Here is a 20213-nt window from a genome sequence, read left to right on the forward strand (position 1 = left end):
AGAGTTTAATGCCACAGAGTCCACCTTCCAAAGCGGCCATTTTATCTAGCGGAACTGAGCTCTGTAATCTGGAGATCAGTTGTAGTTCCAGGAGATATCCAGACCCCATCTGGAGGTTGGTGACTAGGCTTGCCACGCCCCCCCAGGGGGCGGGAAAACCCCCGCCCCAGAGGCCCGTTCCCCGCCACCGGCGGATCGGGTCCCAGGGGGAACCCCACCCCGATGTGCACGTCACCCGGAAGACCATGCTGGGCACGGGGCCACGGTCATCCGAGGGAAAACTCTATGGTTTCCCCTCAGATGTTCGTAGCCCCGCCCCCAGCGTGCCTGCCGTGGTCTCGTCACTTCCAAGTGACGTGGATGCGGCAAAAATAATTCTTGACAACCCTATTCGTGACTTTAGTGGCAGCTCTGGCCTGGGTGGAGATAAGTCTATACCTTACGGACACACAATATTCCTTGAACTAGTCCTAGACAGCAGCTCCACAGTTCTCCTTTTTACATTGTGATGGAAATGAAAACCAGATTAATTGGAGGGGATGATTTACTTCCAAAGCCATTTTCCTCTCCCTGTTTCTGTTTGAAAAGTAGAAACAGAAATGACAGATGCTCAACTGTCTCCTCCTCCCCTCCCCCCAGTATCACCTTAGCCCAATCTCCATTTTAGCCATGCTCTCATATGATAAAAACGAGGATGCCAAGCAGAGTAAATTCAGTCAGATTGTCAGTGTATCCATCCACATTCTCAGTCTCTGTTCAGTGTTCCCTGACAACAAGGTGAGATGGCAGAGGTTATGCGAACAGCTGCTTCCTAAGCTAGAAATTCCAGGCATTGAAAACCATCTGTCTATACATTCACAAATGTATATAAGGGCAATCTATCAGGCTGCAGTCCTGCAGCTGCCACTCGACTAGGCCTGCTTCCTTTCTAGACGAGGAACAATAAGGGCTAGTTCTTCACTTTGTGTCACACAGAATGGCTGATTTGATTAAGTCCCCGACTCTCATTATGCTAGGTAGGGGTGTAGAATTTCAATGATAATCCATAATGCATGACCAGTTTGTCGCCATGGCAACATAAATTCAAGGTTACTAGCTCAGACGCATAATTGGGTGCGCATTGAGTGCTGAAGAAGGGCTGTTAAAATTCTTGTCATAGAAGACTTGCATCCATCATACTGTCTAAAAATTGCAAAGTGCTCATAATCAGAAGGGGGGGAATCCTTGGAGAATAATGTTAATAAAATAATGATTATATCTAATAGAATTGTTTAAGTTTGAGCACTTTGGGGTTTGCAGCATTTTAGGCAATGAAAGTCAACTCCTTAAACCTTAGGTGGCTTTCATTCAGCATTCACGAGCTCGCCAAATATTTGCACTGGAAGATGGACCTAACATGCTCGTGCTCTGATTGTGACGGATCTAAAGAGAATCTCATCCAATGAAATGAAATAGATGGAGCTTTTGGAGCCCAGATGGCTTTGGAAGCCACATTGGCCAAGATTACACATTTTGTAAGTGAATGTGTCCTTGAGAGTATTTGCTGCTAGTCAAAGAAAAATGTGCAGAAATGAGGATTTTGACTTTGGGGGGGGGGGGATTGACACCAGCAGCCATTTTAAGTCTCTGTGATAAAAAACAGGCAAAGTCCAAGAGCTGGTGAAAAGCAGATATTTAAAATAAGGCAGATTTTTAAAAAAATATATAGCAGAGAACTGGTGCAGAGGGCTCCCCCCTCCCCCAATATGTGTACAGGTCTGGAATGCTATTGTGTAAGAATTCAAAGAAAAGTTGCACTAAGGTGGTTGTGTATGTGTATGTGCGCGTTCTTTCCCTTTAAAATATATTTTGGTGAAAAATAGCTTTTCAAAAATGGCAACCATACCTCATCAATACACCATAAATCAATAAAGCAATTTTATTTTTTTGTTATAGTACATTATATAACATCATTTTTGGTGCATACAAGTTTCCAGTGTGCTAGATTAGCCAGTTTATTGTATAGCATTCTTCTCATAGCATCATTATTTAGCATGTTATTCTATGAGAAGGAGACTGTTTTTTCTTGTTGTGAGAAGCAAAATGGATTCTCAACAGAAATAAGGTTGTGATCTCCTGACTATTTGCATATAGTCACACTGTCCAAGCCAAGGGCATGATCTAGACACACTGAAAAACTTGTTTCAGTGTGAAAGTTACCCACATTTATTCAAAAAGCAGATGACCCAGTATGTGCTGTAATCTCTCACATTTTATATCCATGTGTTTTCAGACTGATTTTGTTTGCATTGTGCCACACTATGTATTTCAAAGTAAACAATTTGTAAGTTCAGTTTAAGAGCTTTCTCCAAAGGTTATTTCTATGAGCTACAATCAACAGTTTTGAACATCTTCTTTCTTCACTTTAAATTCATGTCCCCCTTTGGTGGATCTGAGTGTTTCCCCTGTGAGTATGTATTCTTTGTTTTCGCTACGAAAAAGGGCTGTCTGTGGGAAAACTGGGGGTGACTTTGGGAGAGTTCACTAGTACTACAGCAGAACACCAACTGCATAGAAAAATATATTTCGGGAAAACCACAGAATTAGTGAAAGTATATGAAGCTAGGTTTGAGAAAGGCAGGAGATTAGTCAGAAAACAGTAATGATTTCATTATTTATTTGTGCCCCAATTTTCCCCCAGCACGGGCCCAAAGCAACTTACAGCATTATCTCCTCCTCCATTTTAACCTCACAACAAACCTGTGAAGTAGGTTAGGCTGGGTGTGGCTCAAGTTCATATAGCAAGCTTCCATAGAAGCGTGAGGATTTGAATTTGGTCCCAGATCCTAGTCCAACTGCTATGCTACACTGGCATACACTGGTACTCCTGCAGAAACACTATGTCTTTGCAAATTGTCATAATTATTACTATTTATACAAATATCTAGATATCACTGTAGATGTTCCTTAAACTGTTGTTCACTCCAAATAGTCAAACTATAAAAGAGGACATGATAATGACCTGGTATGCTAAAATTTGGGGCCTGTCTACTGTTATGTCTGCTGCAGAATAATATTAGAACTGTATTGCAGGGTTACCACACAAGCAGACATATAGGCTGAGGACAGACTGGCAGTATGAAGCACGAGGGAGGCGGGGCAAAAAGACCCGGACCAAGTTGTCCCAGTCGCACTGCACCTACTGATGCGGGAGCATACTGGGGAGGAGGCGCAAGGGAGCGTTCACACTGTTGGCCCACCCTGGTGGAGGTGCGGCTGTAAGTGGCTTTTGTTCACTCTGGTGACCTGCGCCTATGCGCATAGGCACAGCACCACAGCAGTGCGGCTTGTTTGTGGCTTTTAGCATGCACACTTCCGGGAAGCGGGATCAACGCGCCCTCCAGGGTTTGCTACGGCTTTCACCTGATACTTTTTTAACCCAAACAATAAAGTTGTCATTTGGACAGCAATCCTACATAGGCCTGCTTAACAGTAAGCCCTATGTTATTCAAAGGGGCTTACTCCTTGGTAAGTTTCCTTAGGATTTCAGTATTGAAGTCTGACACAGAGCAGTGAGAGAGTCCCTGGAACGTCTGTGGCTGGTTCCAACATCTGAGACCTCCCTGCCTTATGAAGCCACTACTGCAATTCAGATGGAAATGGAAATACAGAGCTGGTCTCTGAAGAACCCGGAAAGGTGCAGGTAGCATCCTATAGGTGGAGGTGCTCCTGTATCCTCTGTAAGGGTTTAAAGGCCAAAGCTAGCATTTTGAAATGGTCTCAGAAATAGACCAGGATCCAGTGAAAATGGTATAAGACAATCAGGGACCCACAGTATTCGTGGGGGGAGTTCCCCTTATGGCTCAGTGGGGGGGAAGACTTGTGGGGTGGGGCCTGGCATCCTCATCTGCCACTGCTCAGTCTGGCACAGCTACCAGCATCTTCCTCTGCTGCAGCTTATACAGCAGGTAAAATCCTTCCGGTATTTGGGAGTGCTATTTTGTTACAATCTTAGCTGGTGTTTGCATAGAGAACACTCCCTGGTTATGGCTAAGAATAAGGATGCAGCCCTGATTTAGTGTCCACTTGATAGAATCTCGGGCTTGGATCATTACGATCAAATATTGGCTTCGGCTCCACTTTCGATCTCCTCCTGCTAGCCTAATGGCCCAACTTTTAGCTGACCCCTATACATCAGAGTGGTCACAGGCCATAGTGAAAAAGGTGGGTACCCTAGGTATTGATCTGGAACCCCTCTATAACTGTGGTGAGGTAGCAATCTTGCAGGTGGTTAGGAGGAGAATTTGGGATATAGAGGCACAGATCATTAATGCCGGTAGTCTTGGAGTTTGTTCTCCCTATTCATTACCCCTCCTCCCCTTGCATACCTCCATGGTACCGTATATCACTAATCTGACAATCCCAGTTTTTAGGAGGGTTTTTATGCTTGCAAGGTTTAACCTTTTCCCCTCAGTAGTGGTCTCCGGTAGATACAGGGGTGTGCCGTACAAGGATAGACTTTGTAACTGTAATCTTGGGGAACCTGATTCTATCACCCATATCCTCTTTTGTTGTCCTAAATATTTTGCTATGCGCAATGTTTTGATTCATCCGCTTATCCCTTTGCAGAGAGATTTTCTGGATAGGGATTTAAATTTCTTTCTAGCAGACAAGAGTCCAGCAATAACACTATCTGTCGCTGAATTTTTGACCTATGTATGGAAGTCAAGAGTAGTACTTTGTAAATCTTGTAAACCATGTTAGGATTGCTTTGTATTTTGAGATATTGGGAATGTTGGTTGACGTTGTTTTAGTACTACCCCTTAAATTTTTCCTTTGTTCTGGTTTATCTATGTTATGCCAATGAAGGTTTTCTGTTCTGACTGATATAAATTCTCCAAACAATGAAGTGCTCAGATCCAGGAACTGTTCTGGATACATCTTATTTCAATGAACTCCCCTATGAAATCTCCTCCCTTACTTTGAAATGGAAGAAATTAATCTGCCTCTGTTTCTTTCTATCAATGGATTTACTCTCACAATAAACATCAGAAGGCTTTATGGAACTTTGGAACAAGGTGTTGGTTTTGCCCTTGTTTTGCTATAACATCTAACCATCTCAATCAGCTATACACAGCTTGGTGGATCTGAGAGAGTTCTATGCTCTTGTACCACTCCCATTCATATACATACATACATACATACATACATACATACATACATACGACTCTAATTTTTATATTTTCTATGTGTGTTTGTATGTGTGTGAGTGTACAGGTGTATTCCTGGAAGTCATGGTTGACTTCTGGCGACCCCTACTGGGAATTGGACATTTCAGAGAAGTGGCTTACTATTGCCTGCTTCTGTGTCCCAGCCCTGTCATTCCTTTGAGGTTTCCCTTCCAAGTACTTGCCAGGGTCGGCCTTGCTTAGCTTCTGAGATCTGATAAGATCGGGCTTGCCTGGGCTATCCAGGTTAGGGCTATAAATAGGATTCGACTGAGTAGGAGACCTTCCTAGTGAATTTTGCTGGGGAAGTGTCATGATCTGTGCAGGACTGGGAGCAGGGCCTGGTGTGGCCTGGTCCCAGGAGAGACCTGCATGGCAGTGAAAGCAGCCTACAAAACCCATAAGGCTTAGCAATGGGCTATAGCCAATCAGAGTACAGAGATTCTGTGAAGAGACTGTTGCATACTGTGAGGAGATTCGCTTAGCTGTTATCTGCGGAAAACGGGGTTCTTTGGTCTCTCTCTGAGGCTTGGTCACTGTGGGGACAGGATGGTCTGGTGAGAGGAAAAGATCCCCCACTTGGCTCGGCATGAGTGTTTGGCAGGCTGTGGGCCTGGAAGTAGTAACCAGTTAGGAATAGTAATAGGTAGCTGTGTTAGATTCTGTTTATTTTGCCTTTTAACCACTGTTATATCTTTTTAAAGCACCTTGTCTTGACTTGTTTTTCCCCTGTCCAGTACTGTAAAAATAAACCTTCACTGTTTCTCTGCCTTGGTCATCACACTCATGTTTTCTTGGCTGTAAAAGGGGCAATTGGAAGGAGCTTGAGAGGGTACCCTGGACCTTCTCAAGAGACCGAAGTTCAGGGTGGTGGTGGCAGAAGGTGGAGACCCCCTGAGGTCATGACAGGAAGCATGGACAATTTCTTAAATGTGCATAATTTGCTTTTTCTGGAATACGATTGCAATCCTAAAAAGAGTTACACCCTTTTAAATCAATTGAAGTCAATGGGCTAAAAAAGAGCGTAATTCTGCTTAAGAAGGCACTGTGTGTCATTTATCCTTACAATATCCTTACAGTCTGGGAGCTCTATTTTGGGGAAAGGTGGCCCAGAAACAGAAACGTTTTAAATAAATAAATATATTTTTGGGTGTCATCTACATCCCGTTGAGATGAATGACAAAAAATCCCATAGAATGTAGTGGTTCTGGATTGTGGAATGATGTTTCTGTTTTTAAAAGTATTACAACGTTTTCCTGAGCAACTGAGATAGGGTAACAACCCTCTAGATTTCTCAGCACCACTATGGTGTTTGCTTTGCTATATAAATAGGTAAGTTGGTTGATCAATGGAAAAAAAATGTTGTACAACTTTAACAAGATCTGGCAATGGGATGTGGTTTTTATTTGAATGCAAATCTGCTTGCAAATATCACATCACTTCTTGATGTGCACATGTAATTCCAATTAACATTATGTAAATGAGGCTATGGCTCTATCGGGGCTGTTGAGGGAGGGGAGAAGTGCAGGAGTAGGTTTCCAGCTCTGATTTAAATAACAAGTGACTTTTGTGAAGGATGCCAGCATGGGGTCCCATGCGCTCACATTGTAGGAACACAGCCGCTCTCAAAGAGAACACTCCATTTATATATAGCTGCTCAGTGATGCTTAGCCAAGTGAACCTTCGTTAGGGGCAAATATTGAACCCCCAATGTGCTTGCTCCAGGCAGGAGTATTTTCAAAAGGGTTCTCCTGTACTTGGGAACAAGCATCAAAGAGTTTTAGTTGGAGGAAGAATGGCTTTGCGAACAAGAGAATAGAAGGGTGGTTGAACTCAAAGAACTGGATCGTTTGTGTGTGGTGTGTGCCTATGTGCCACGGGCATATTCTGGAGGTATAAAGTGTTAGTCAAAATTAGTATTGAAGCCTGACATTATTGTGCCCCTAGTATTGACTTGCTACTTGACTCTTTTTGAGCAGAGCAACCAGATTTGTAACTACGTTTTTAAACCCACCCAACTGAGATTGAAGGTCAAAGAAGACGGGGACAGCAAAGGATGAGATGGTTAGACAGTGTCATCGATGCAACGAACATGAAATTGAGCCAACTTCAGAGGATGGCGGAAGACAGGAGGGCCTGGCGGGAGCTGGTCCATGGGGTCGCGAAGAGTCGGACTCGACTGTGCGACTGAACAACAACAAACTGAGACCTATTCCTTCTGAGTTGCTTTTCTTGTCTGGTGAATTATTCTACCTCCTTACAGAAATAAGGACAGCAAGCCATCTACTCTGCTTCTATTTCATCTTAATAAAAGCAATGGATATGCTTTAAAATGTATGCAGGTGTTGAGTAATCTGACAGTTCGTTAACCAGAGATGTGGCACTTCAGCCCTGTTGCTTTGTAGAAAGAAGCCAGGGAGTGAAACTATCCTGTAGTTTTGAGCTACCATCGCACTTGTTATTTTTCCTTAAGAATTCTGTGCCATGCACACATTTGACTACTGTTTGCTGTGACTCACTGTCTTCCAGCTGTAAAATGGCTGCAATATCATGTGCATCTAATGTATATTGTATCTATTTTACTTGCTTTGCTGCTTTCATCTGGAGCCATGTGCTTGGAATGTAGTTCTAGTTCCTGTGTTCTCTTTGTGTCATTTATGCGGGAATGAGAGAAGCTTCTGCTTTTCAAAACCCTGTTGGATGATGTATTTCCACTTGTGGGGTGTTCTTAAACAACAAAATCATAATCTTTGATAGAGGGTGTGCTGCAGGGTGTATAGAAAAGCATAGGAAGCAGTTTGTATTAGTGCAGAAAAAATCAGTCTTCTACCTTTAAAGGTCCCTTCCAGTAGCTAGGGTGCCCACCAAACCTTTTTATTAACCTTTTCCGTTCTTTGTTAGAGATCACAAGTGGCAACAAGTGTTAAGTACATGGACCTCCACCAGGGGTCCGCGGACTGGCCAGAGCTTGGATCCGAGAACAATGGAAACTTCGGATCCTGGATCCCCCATCCCCAACCAATAGCCACCTTGGCGGGACATTCAAACCCTCCAATGGGAGTGGGGGGGTTGCTGGGTGGATATGTATATAGTGGGCCCTGTTGGCCGTTAGAGTTAGTCTTTGTCTGTGTGAAGTACAATAAACGTGTGCTACAGTATGTCGTCGTCCGAGTCCTCCATGCGGTGAACCCAGTACTTTTCAACAAGACTCACAGAATCATCTCTTTTTCACCAAAGTCATGCAAACGGATGATTATCTAAAGATGAACTCTGTTATTATCTGAGTCTAGTAGACTGGCGTTGATCACTTACTTGCAACGGGACTCAGCTTCCGGCTAGCCTCAGAGCAGGAATTGGGGTGGTGGTGGTAAAGAAAGATTCCTCCTCTAAGCAAAACAAATACTAAAACTGTAAGCCACAATAAAATCAGGAGAAGTAGCATCCCTGATAGGGTCTTTAAGTACAGCAAAAATTGGAACTAGGACATGTAATGCATTTTGCACACATGCAGAGCCAAACCTGGGTTTGCCGTTGGATATATATCATGGCATCCAACCCCATCACTCCTTGGCAAATAGAAGGAGAACACGTGGAAGCAGTGACAGGTTTCACGTTCCTGGGATCCAAGATCACTGCATACGGTGACTGCAGCCATAAAATTAAAACCTAGAGAGTATATTAAAATAAAGAGTATAAGAGTATATAAAATTAAAACCTAGAGAGTATATTAAAAAGTAGAGACATCACCCTGCCAACAAAAGTCCATATGGTCAAAAATATATTCCCAGTAGTACTGTATTGCTGTGAGAGTTGGACTATAAGGAAAGCCAAGTGCCAAAGAATAGATTCTTTTGAATTATGGTGCTGGAGAAGACTCTTTAGAGTCCCCTGGACTGCAAGGAGATCAAATCAGTCAATCCTAAAAGAAATCAACCCCGACTGTTCCCTGGAAGGCCAGATACCAAAGCTGAAGCTCAAATACTTTGGCCACCAAATGAGAAGGGAGCTCTCACTGGAGAAGACCCTGATGCTGGGAAAGATTGAAGGTCAAAGAAGAAGGGGACGGTAAAGAATGAGATGGTTAGACAGTGTTGTCAAGGCAACAAACATGAAATTAAGTAAACTCCAGAGCACAACGAAAGACAGGAGGGCCTGGCAGGAGCTGGTCCATGGGGTCGCGAAGAGTCGGACTCAACTGTGCGACTGAACAACAACAATATATACTCTACTGGGGGCTGGGGGCAATCTTGGCTCCCTCAGAGTGCCTGTATGTGTTTGTAAGTATAGTTGCTTCATGTGAATCTTGCACAATTTTAGGTGTGCACTTAAAGCATACAGGCCACAGACCAATGCAGAGTTCGGTAGGACATCAGTGGGCTCATGTGCACAGAACTGTATTGGATTGTGGCCCTTAGACATATGCAAGAAGAGAAGATATGCTTTTCTATGGCATTATAAGCTCTTCAGGTCCACCCCCTCCCCAAACCTCTAGAAATTTCCCAAACCAGAGGTGGCAACCCTAGTTTCTGCCCATTTGTAGGGGAACCATTACATTGTTGACACCCCTCTTTTAAAAGGGGGGCCCTAGCCATTGGCTACCCTTGGCTGAAAGTATCCTGGACCATGGGAAAGGCTGAATAGAGGGGTTTCCAAATTGGCTGGGAGAAGAGTGAGGGGATGCAGGGGAGGTAGGCCTGGCAGGATTAGTGCAGGTTAAGTGATTAAAATATGTTAGATCAGCAAGCATTCTGAGCTACCTACTGATGGAGAGGTATAATCAAATCAGGCACTGTGGCCTGGCCAGGCCACGGACCCGAGGAGCAAACACTCCTAGTGTTGTGCATTGTTGTCTGAACACACATGCTTCCTAGCACCGGGGGATTATGCTGATGGTCAGCATCTCTTGCCAGACTTTGGTGTTGAGTGGTGCTGAGCATGAAGCCAGGGTCCAGTTGTCCAAATGCTAGTAAATTCTTTGGATAGCTTCTTAGAGAATCTGCATTAAAAGGAAAGGATGGGTCCAACACATGGTTCATCTGAACTGATAATGATTATATGAAGAACAGCAAACTCTGATCACAGTGTTGTGGAACAGCTTCTTTTTAATATATTTTTTTTGTGTTACTCAAATGGGAAAAGATTAACAGCAGCACTACCTTCTAACAAGAAGGGGCACTTCTGGATGTTTAACTGTGATAACTTATTCTTCCTTCCACATTTTCATAAAGGCCCCTCTCTCAAGGTTTTGTGATATGCAAATGTATTTAAATTTAATCAGTTTATCAATTAAGGCACATGATTAATCAACTGAAAATTCTTTAATCAACTGCTGTAGTTTCAATACAAACATATTCATTCAAATATACAGCATAATGTCATAATTTATCAATTAATAAGGTCTCATTAACCTTCTAAAATGATTATTTTAGAAAATGTGCAAATATACTCGAAACAAGAAGACTTGCCTTGATTAGTTTTTAAATATTATGTCTAGGCAGCAGCTACATGACAGAAAATGGCTTCCTTCTTGACTGTTAGCAAATAGATGGGAAGATCATTAAATCCCACTGAAACTGCTAGAGTGCAGGAGTCCATTTAAAGGTTTTTCTCCTTCTATACTATTCTATACTATCCAACAATATCTCAGCATTGTTTTATGTCTGATTGAAACTGAACTATCCTTTCCTTAGTATTTGTTTAACTCTATAAGGCTTCACATTTTGCTTCCATTCAACAATAGATACTGCTGGTATAATAAAGGATCTCTCTGTTTTCTTTCAGTAAAGCCAACATTCAGTTACTGGTTTCTAGGAAGAATGTGTGAATAGTATTATCATTATCATTGTTGTTATTATTTCTCTTTGGCAAAAAAAGAGAGAGAGATTTACTAGTGGCAAGAAGTTGCTGTCAGATTGTTGAGACAGCATTATTTAGGAAAGGAATCACCTCACTGATGGTATTAGGAGCTAGTTAGCATCAATATTTATCATTTATGTAGCACTGCTACATGTGTTTAAGACCTATAACAACAGGGACATTAATTTAGAATTTAATCAAAATATTATATTAACAAATATTCAGAAGGGTAACTAATCCGAATGTAAGGAAACAAAAAAGACACATCCACACAAACATCTGTGTCTGTACTGTAATTTCAGTTTTCTTGCATTGCCTTTAATTTGCCATTTTCCTGGAGCCACAAGTGTGAAAGAGGAAGAGTATGATAGCAGATATATGCTTGATAGGGTCTTCATCCAACCATAACCCTTTGCTTATGTTTACACTAAATGGTATTGTCCTAAATGGCACTGCAGCGTACAGTAAGTATTTCTCCCAATTGTTACAGTAGCTGATGGAATTGAGAGAGCCATAGAATCACTACTTTCTGGTTACATGTTGAATAAATTCTGAAGTGGAACTTATGCAGGAAAGCAGATTTGGGAAGGACTGAAGGAAAGATGTGGAAAACCTGGAAGGTGCACAGAAACATCATGATGCTATGGTGAAGCAGGAGGGGGGAAAACTCCTGCTTCCCAATATGCCAAGGGAAACAGCCAGTGTATAAGAGACCAGAATGAAAACCATTTAATAACAGAGCACAAAAATATACCACAATAAAACAGGATACAATCAGAGTGGTGCTCTGAACCAGCCAATAAGAAGTGTGTACTGGAAAAAGTTAAAATCTGTCAGGTGAAGGTTTAGTCAGCCAGGGTTTGGGGGGTTAGCAGTGGAAAATTGTGAGCGAGAGAGAAAGGATGGTTTAGCAGAAGTGTGAATTAAAGATCCAAGGAGATATCAGGTTTTTGGTTAATTGTCCCTGTCTGGGAACCTGAGGTGGTAAAAATATGCCAGCAGGGTTCTTTGGCTCTGGTGTACAACTTAATTGCAGCAGAGTACTGTGTGGATATGTTATAAATCTGCCTGACAGAAGGGCTTCCTTGGTATGTAAAATGTATTGTTAAAACATAACATCCTACATTTCCTGGATGCTTGTTAATATTTTCCTCAGTTGTGTGGTTCTTTCTGAATCAACTTCCTAAAAAGCTAACCATCTTGTTCCTGGCTCAGATTGTATCCCCTTAAATCATTTAAAATTTCCAATGGTACCCCAGTTGGGAGGTAAGAGATCATGAGGGGGAAGATCTTGTGGGGTGGTATCTAGCCTCCAGGATCTCTGTCACACCCCACCTTATGGGTAGAGAGCTGGACACAAACTGTGACTTAAGTCACACTTCCAGCACAGACTCCATGGCAAATGGCTGCATTCAGATTCAATTCTCTGTGTATAGGAAGCCAAAGAAATTGCTTAACAATAATCGAGCTACCTGGGTTTCTGCTCATCAGAGAGTTACAAGGACAAGGCAGAATGCAGACTGCACTTCAGGAGTCTGTTGGCTAAGCCCTCCAGGCACACTTAGCCTTCTCCTACAAAACACACAGATCCAGTTTGCTGAGGGGGGGGGGAATTATTGTATTTCCTGTAGTGCTCAAGGGGGTTTCAGGACAAGTTTCAGCATCTTTACTACTCGACAGCTTACTGAATAAAGAATAGAGCTTTAACTGAATAAAGAGTAGTGATTCCATGGCTGTTATGATTTTTCTTTAAATTGTGACCTTGAAGCTGGGGGGGGGAAATAAATAAGAGATGTCAAATACTGACATTTTTATAATGAAATTGAAAGTCGGGATCAAACATAAACTATAAGAAGAATTAGATGTATTTTGTTTTCCATACATTAACGATATTAACCATAAATCTCCTGCTTCCTGTTATGAATTAAAGGAACATCTAGTTTCCTTCATTATGTTTTTTTCTTGACATACTATGTTGTAGAAAAAAAATACATTTATCTCTGTACATTTAAAAATACATTTTACAGTGCAATCCTAAGGCCAGTCTGTAAAATGCTTAGGATAGCAACAAAGCCCATGGCAGTGTATCTCTCAGTGATATGCTGGTGGAGTGCCCCACTGACACAATGCAAGGGTAAACATTTAACACACATGGGGAACTTTGGTGATGGGAACTCTAGAAAAAGGACACTGCAAGAGTGAGCTGAAGTTGGATATGGTTGGAGCAGTCACTGAGGCCCTGGTGAGGAGGGAAGGGGGAAGCTGGAGGGTTTAATCTAATTTAATTAGCGCCCCCTGGTGCTGCCTCCTGAAAAAATTCCTGGCTATGGGCTTTTGAGGGAGGGAGGGAAGGAAGGAGGGAAAGAAAGAAAAAGAAAGAGAGAGAGAGAGAGAGAGAGAAAGAGAGAGAAAGAAAGAAAGAAAGAAAGAAAGAAAGAAAGAAAGAAAGAAATTGTCAGCTTGGTTCCCTGCTTGAATGCAACATGACTGTACAAAAATCTGCAAGGTACTTGAGTGAAAATCATGTTGAGGTAGATCCAGCTATCCTTCAAGTATCCTTCCTCCAGCCTAAAAAAACTTTCCGCCAATTTCAACACCTCTTCTTCCTATTGAAAGTCCCCTTAGATTGGAGGAAGGCTTCAAACTTGAACCCAAAGCAAAGATAGGATATAAATATTTTAATAAAAACATAAATAAATAAACTTTGCTCAGTAGAGTGGTAGGACTCACCTTGTTATATTAAATAGTTTTCTAAGGTATACTTAAATAGACAGAAGACCTGTGGCCATGGACAAAAAGACACCCAGATCCAGCTATGGGCCATACTTACATGCCCTCACTGCTATATGGAGAATGTCATTACTCATGATTCTGTAGGTACTTGTCAGGTTCAACAGTCAAACCAAGTGGAGCACAGTCTTCTAAGAAGCATATACTTTATTGTCGGTACTATTGATCAGGAACACAAGCACTGTTAGGAATGAGTCAAAAGGGAAAGCTTACTGTGATATACAGAGTTCAAACTAGCCCCCCCCCACTTGTGTGCCAATCGGCCTGATTCCCGCGGGCGGGAAGGAATAACCAATGCAGCTGAGCTGGGAAACAAAACCAGTCACATGGTTGATTAATATGAAGACATTACAACTAGACAGTGGTACAAGGTTACAGATAACAGGAGAAGCGATGCATTGAAAGGAATGCGGCACCCAGTCGTACGCAGGTCAGGCGGGTGCCCCCTCAGTCCATAAACAATATGGCAGCATAGCTGCCAGTACTGTTGTATGTGCAGTCCTCCTGCTTGGTCTAGCAGTCAGGGCTGCATGTATATTACCATTTTAAATTAGCAAAAATCTAGGGCTGCCAAGTCCCCCCAGGGGGTGGATAACCCCCCGCTTTGGAGGCCCAATTTCCGCCGCCGCGGAATCGGGCCCCGGGGGGAACCCCACCCCGGCCTGCACGTCAGCCGGAGGTGACGTGATGACGCCAGGCACGCTGGGGGCTGGGCCACAGCCATCTGAGGGGAAAACTCTATGTTTTCCCCTCAGATGGCTGTGGCCCCGCCCCCAGTGTGCCCGGCATCATCACGTCACCTCCGGCTGACGTGCATGAGGCGCCCGTGCACTTCACAGGTGCGCGATCAAGACGCCGTCCGGGAGCCCCCCGCCGCAGAGCAAAACGGACTTGGGGACCCTACAAAAATCTCATAAAACATCTCATGGAGATGAGAAGTGGGTGGACAGAATCAGTCCTCCCTACTGTCTGTTCTCTACCAATTGGTGGGTTCTGCCTCTCTCTAAGAGCAACCAATGAGAGCAGACAGAATGTTGAGAGGATACTTGGAAGACAGCAGTTAAAGAACGACAGCAGCAGAGAAGGTGACCACGTAGGTGATGTGGTAAAAAAGGTTTTCTGACTGAGTGGAACTGTGTAGAAGAACTGCTTGGAGCAGGCTGAAAGTAGTAAATTTGTAAATAAAGGATCTTGGTTGTAGGAATAGAACCCCAGTTCAAAAGTTCAATGGAAGTGAAACATCATTTCTTATACTTTACTTTCCTCAGTATTTTATTCATATCATAAATAAAAGCTTTCTTGTTTAACTCTGTGGGCTGTGTGTCTAAGAAAAAGAACTACACACATACACAATTTAATACCTCGGTCTATATTTATATTATAAGATATGAATGAATGGTGGCAGTGAGTGATTGAAACAGTGTTTGAGGCCCAGCCCCATCAGATCTGTGCAATTGAGAGCTGATTATTCAAGAGGGCTGGGCTACCATGTCTGTGGGAGGGAGAGAGGACCTGAGGTGTGAGATGGTCATGATTCTCTGTAGATTAAAAAATAAAGAGGCAAGTCTGACCTGCTTATAAACCAAAATCTGAAAAAGAGAGACTGTAGAAAGTGGTAGGCACTCTGTGCGAGTGGAGAAGGGGTGTCACAACGGTCTTTCAGATTTTGTTAAAAGGGTTAGGCGATTCATCCCTGGAAGCTCCAAAAGTGCTCTATTGCATTGGAAGTATTGATTAACCATTATATCATCATCATCATCACAACCTTTATTGGCACGGCAGTATAGGGCTGCCAAGTGAGGGCGGGTAAACCCCCGCTTTGGAGGCCCGATTTCTGCTGCCGTGGAATCGGGCCCCGGGGGGAACCCCGCTCCCCGAAGCGCAGCGTGGCTGCGTCACCAGAGGTGACGCAACCACGTAGAGCACGTTGGGGGTGTGGCCCCAATCGGTAGAGGGAAAACTCTATGGTTTTCCCTTTGCCGATCGGGGTCACGCCCCCAACGTGCTCTACGTCGTGCGTCACTTCCTGTGATGTGCAGGCGGCGTGAGTGCGCTTCGCGCGCGCACACGTCCCACAGCGACTCCCGGAGCCCAGGGACAGTCCCCCGCCGGTGAGTATAAACGACTTGGCAACCCTACAGCAGTAACATGAAATGAGAACTAACAATACAGTTTGCCAACTAGCCAAAATAAAGGCAATGTAAATACAAATAACTATGGTGTTGAACAACAATCATAGTAATATTAATGTTTAAAAAACCACAATAATCTCTAGTATCACTAAGGTTAAAACCAATTATGGTGAGTAAGCGTAACAAACAGAGAAGGAAAGAGAAATATTATGACTAACCAATATAACAAGAACATGATCTTCATTATAACTAGACACCAATCTGTCAATTTAATCTCAGTGACATGTTAAGATTCAGGACTCTGAAAACTGAGTATGCTTCTACAGCCCTTTGACTCTAAGCATATAAGACATCTTCCCTGTAGGTGGTGCCTCCATTACTTGGAACTCAACACTTGTATTTTAATTGGAGGTGGGTGGTTATATGTGATTTTACTGCTTGCAGTGCCTCAAGGCACACATGTTGGCAACACATATTGGTAACAGTTCACAGAATCATTTTTTGCCCCCATAGTCAGAATAAGGAGACTCACACAGGTGTGTTGGTATAAATAAAGGGCAAAATAAAATAAATTTAACTGTAAGTGAATGAACTGTAACTTGGCAAGGGCCAAGTAAAAACATAAGCCGAGACAAAGGGATACACCCTTGTCCCTTTCCTGGCCAGAAATAGGTGAGCTACTGAATCCCTGGCACAAGCCAATGATAGCATGGCCATTGCCAGGGGACAAGACGTGCAAATAACCCCCTGAAAGAAGCCAGCCACCTCAAGCCACAAAACTTGACAGGAAGCCAAACCCAAGGGGCATTGCAGGCTGTTTGCATCTCCCTCCAAGGCTTTTGCCCACCCCCCAGTCAAAGGGGGGGGTCTGCCTGCTGGTGGTCAGCACCCTAACCAAATCAGCCAGATTTCTGCCACAACCAAGGGTCAAGCCTCTGCTTTTGCCCTTGTCCCCACACACTGGCTATATTCCTGAGCCCTTGCTGCACTTCATCCAGAAAAATCCTGTTCCCTGAACAGATGAGAAAATTCCACAGCTATTCCTGGGTGTGGAACATAAAACCCCAACCCACCCTGCATTGCCTTCTTAAGCTCATAGCTGGCCTTCTGTGGATCCCTTTGAATACCATGTGGGTCCCAAGCTCCTCTCCATGACCACCGTAGAAGGATGGCAGACCACACCAGATGCACTCCTGGCCAGCGTGCCATGATATCACGCATATCTGCCCGTGCTTGCAAGATCAGTGCCTTGCCCTTGATCATACCAAGGTCACCAGCCAGGTGAATGACCAGAATACCTGGCAGAGAACTGCTCCTCCCCCAAAACAATAAAGGCATCAGACCACCGGAGGCCACACCTGCCTTGCCACTTCACCATGGCACAATTGCTGAGGCCTAACTGTGAACCCATCCCTATGTGCTTCTCCTGGTGGGCTCCCCAGAAGATCATACTGTGGCCAACAATCAGAATCCGCAGCCTCTGACATGGAACCAGGGGACCTAGAACCAAATAACAACAAACAGCTAATTAAATGACGAATGAAACCAATTTACAGGGAAACCAGAGGCCTGATGTATAACTGATAAGTGGAAAAATGCCACCTCCCAACTTTTTGAATGTCTAGGCCTGGGTAACCCATGGCTGCAGCTGTAGAAACCACCCCAATCTGAAAGGAGTGGGTACCAAATGTGGTGCCAGACAACCCAAGTTTGTCTAAAACCCTGGATTTCACCATCCAAAACTGAAACTCTGTCAATGGAGACTTGTCAGCATGGGAAGTTTGTCTAAAACCCTGGATTTCACCATTCAAAACTGAAACTCTTGTCAGCATGGAAAAAAGGGGCCATCCTCTTCACTACAGTGACCAGTGTTCTGGTGTACAGGGCATAGATCTGGCTCCATACATAGACCAAGTGAGATCTCAGTCCCCCTGCCCTTCTAGTCAGTTTTAGACTGCCAAACCTGAAGGACCACCTGGTCCCCCCGCAAACGTAATGTCACGGGACTGGAGAGCTTTATTAGATGAATCAGAGCATGACTGCTGTACCAGCTCACTGACACTCAGGGTGCCAAAAATGCTGTCAGGGTAGCCACATGAAACAATGCAATTTCAGTTAGAGCAGCATACTTCAAGTGCCATAGAGGCCCTTCAGTGCTGCAAGAAAGAGGGGCTGTTGACCATGCCGATGAAATCCTGCCTCTCGGGCCCAGCCTTCTAGCATTTTGCGAAGACAGAAATCAGTGGTGAACTTGGCCAATCCTCATGCTTTGCTGTTATAATCTAAAAGAGCTAATTGTCCCCTCATGGGCTTAATTGCTGAACCCTTACCTTTCAACATGACACAGTACTGCAGCAGGTAGTCCACAGGGATGGGCCAAGAACTCTGGAGCCCTACCTGCCCCCTAAAGGCCTCATACTGATGAACCATAAGCTTTCCAAGTGCTTGATGCTATTGCTAAGTTGATTGCCCTGTGAGCCTTGACCAACCAAGCTGCCACAGCTCCAGGGGCATCCTTGTCAGACGTGTTGGCCTCCAGGGCCAGCTCAGCTGACAAAACCTCTCCATCTGTTTACGAGATACAGTATCAGCCACCCCGTTACTAACTCCAGGGACATGCTTGGCGAGAAACAAAATATTTAACTGCAGGCAGTGCAGATTAAAAGACTGCACCAGGCCCATGACCCTGACTGAACTAGAAGAGAATTAATAACCTGAACTACAACCATGTTGTTGCACCAGAAGTGCACTGTGCAGTTGGCCATCTGATCACCCCAAATCCATAGTGTTTTGGGGGGGGGAATCCAGGAAGGTGAGGTCCCAGTGAATCTCGCTAGAAGCCCCTTCTTCAGGCCATTCCTCAGCACACCAATGACCCCTGAAATAAACTCCAAACCTAATGGAATCAGACATATCAGAATGAACTTGTAGTTCAGCTTCAGGTCCTCACACCAAAATAAGACTTGAAGATCTTCCCTCATGCCCCTGTTGATTCTCAGTCTGTGGTGTGGACTGTGCAACCCAGCCATAGTGTTGCACAAACAGCACAGGAATGATCTGGCTAGGTGCAACTACTCTGCAGGCAAAGTTTAAATGCCCCACTAACGGCTGTATCTCTACCAAGGTGGATTTTTTTTTTACCTCAAAGTGTCTAATCAAGCTTGTAAATCCTCTAACTTTGCCTGAGGTAAGTTGGATATTTGGTGAATAGTATCCAACTCTATGCCTAAAAATGTCAAGACCAGAGGTGGGCCCTCCATCTTCCCATGGGCCAAGGGGACCCTCAGTTCCTTGACTAATTCAGTAAAACACTATGGCAAGTGAGCACAATGGCCCAAACCTGCAGGTCTCACAAAGAGAAAATCATAAAGGTAGTGAACCATGACTAGTCCAGCTTTATGCCATAAGGCCCATTCCAAAAATGAGCTAAAACATTCAAACACAGCACAGGATACTGAACAACCCATAGAGAGGACAACGGGGCTGTGTAAAGTACTATTACAGTACTTCAAGCATTTACATAACCATATCTATCTTCATTTTTACAAAATTCTCATGCTTTAATGAAGACATAAAAAGTCTAATTATCTTTTTTAATAATTTTATTTTCAGTTTCAGTCACAAATGTATTTGTATACTTAAATACTTAAATAATTAAACATTTGTTCAAATAAAGCATATTTCCGTTTCTTATACATGATATAATATATCTTTACATATTTTCAAGTCTAGTCCATCTTCTTTATCTTCAGCCAGTCGTAAACTGTTTTCATCTTTTCCAAAATATCTCCTCTAATTTATTTTGTAGTCTTATACTTAATTTATCCATTTCCGCTACTTCTAATATTTTCTATTTGAGCTCTTTTAACGTTGGTATTTCTTTAGATTTCCAACGTTTTGCAATGAGTATTCTAGCTGCTGTTAAGATATAAATAATTATATACGTTTGGACTTTTATATTATTCAGTAACATATTAAGTAGGTAAATTTCTGGTGTTAAGGGGATTTTAATTTTTAATAGGTCTAGAAATATCTTATGTATTTTTTTCCAAAAAGCTTGGATTTTTGGACATCTCCACCATATGTGGAGATATGTTCCTACATTTCTTTTACATCTCCAGCATATACTGGATGATCTAGGATAGCATTTTGCTATTCTATCAGGGGTCCAGTGCCATTTATAGAGTAATTTATATATATTTTCTTTATAGGGGGTCACTCTCATGTA

This window comes from Gekko japonicus, unplaced genomic scaffold (genome assembly GCF_001447785.1).
Source record: "Gekko japonicus isolate JY-2015 unplaced genomic scaffold, Gekko_japonicus_V1.1 scaffold525, whole genome shotgun sequence".
NCBI classification, from domain to species: domain Eukaryota; kingdom Metazoa; phylum Chordata; class Lepidosauria; order Squamata; family Gekkonidae; genus Gekko; species Gekko japonicus.